The sequence below is a fragment of the Rhinoraja longicauda genome, chromosome 34 (assembly GCF_053455715.1).
Source record: "Rhinoraja longicauda isolate Sanriku21f chromosome 34, sRhiLon1.1, whole genome shotgun sequence".
NCBI lineage: Eukaryota > Metazoa > Chordata > Chondrichthyes > Rajiformes > Arhynchobatidae > Rhinoraja > Rhinoraja longicauda.
Genome location: NC_135986.1, coordinates 15,075,882 through 15,077,312, shown reverse-complemented (window position 1 = coordinate 15,077,312; position 1,431 = coordinate 15,075,882). Strand labels below are relative to the sequence as shown.

At 46.1% G+C, this 1,431-nt stretch overlaps 1 non-coding gene across 1 annotated transcript; it reads left to right on the top strand.

The window, feature by feature from the left end:
* Nucleotides 1-1,075: 1,075 nt before the first annotated feature.
* trnag-ucc (transfer RNA glycine (anticodon UCC)) lies at nucleotides 1,076-1,147 on the top strand. Its single transcript has one exon. It is a non-coding gene; the product is annotated as a tRNA-Gly (tRNA).
* The last annotated feature ends 284 nt before the right edge of the window (nucleotides 1,148-1,431 follow it).

Genomic DNA, 1,431 nt, shown 5'->3' with positions numbered 1-1,431 from the left:
ATTACGAATGTATGTGATAAGTATATTTTATTAATATGTACGTATGTTTAATAAAAATATTTATAAAAAAAAATAAAAAAAATTACAGCAGTACCTTATCAGTTCGGCAATTGGGCTGGGGAATTATTATTTGAGTTTAATGCAGGAAAGTGCGAGCTGGTGCATTTTGGTAAGTTAAACTAGCGCAGGTCCTGAACAGTGAATGACAGGCCCCTGGGGAGTGTTGTAGAACATAAGGATCTAGGAGTGCAAGTACACAGTTCCTTGAAACTGGGATGTGTAGGAAGGAATTGCAGATGCTGATTTAAACCGTGGACACACAATGCCGGAGTAACTCAGCGGGACAGGCAGCATTTCTGGAGAGGAGGAATGGGGGATGTTTCGGGTCGAGGCCCTTCTTCAGACTAATCAGGGGAAAGCAAAACGGGAGATATAGGCAGTGATGTAGAGAGATATAGAACAAATGAATGCAAAAAAGTAACGATGATAAAGGAAACAGGCCATTGCGAGGTGACAACGGGAACCCGGTGCGACTTCCGTGGGGGAGGGATGGAGAGAGGGGGAGTGCAGGGGTTACTTTGTTAGATAAATCAATATTCATACAACTGAGTTGTAAGATGCCCAAGGGAAATATGAGATGCTGTTCATCCAATTTGCGATCAGCCTCACTCTGACAATGGAGGATGCCTAGGACAGAAAGGTCAATGTGGGAATAGGAAGGGAAATTAAAGTGTTTGGCAACCCGAAGATCAGGTAGGTCCAGGCGGACTGAGCGAAGGTGTCCAGCGGAACGATCGCCCAGTCTACTTTTGGTCCTGCCGATGTATCATAGTCCACATGTTGAAAAACGGATACAATGGATGAGTTTGGAGGAAGTGCAAGTGAACCTTCGTCTAAACTGAAAGGACCGTCGGGGTTCCTGGACAGAGTCGAGGGAGGAGGTATCAGTACAGCTGGAACTGCAGCAGTGTGAGAAATGATCCGTCAGGAAAGAGCGCGGGGACTGATCATCAAGACACAAAGCCACATGGTGCTGGAGATCATTCGGCACCCGAATATCCTGCGGCACCTCACAGCGATGGTGGTATAGTGGTGAGCATAGCTGCCTTCCAAGCAGTTGACCCGGGTTCGATTCCCGGCCATTGCAATTTGAGAAATTTTACTTCTCTAACATTGGAAATGATAGCACGAACTTCATACAGAACACGATTTGTGCAGATCTCGATGGGCAGAGAGGACTGTTACGGCAAATTCACGTGCAACTTCTTAAATCCTCTCGGATCTTTCGCTCCCTTTGAATGCGATTCCATCGCCATTTGGTAAATCCATCAGCGGATCACCGCAGATTCCTGTTATCATTCTGTTGCAGATTCCCAGAGCAAACTCGGACACATCCCAACACGACAATGCGATCAATTCACACCGAGTAAC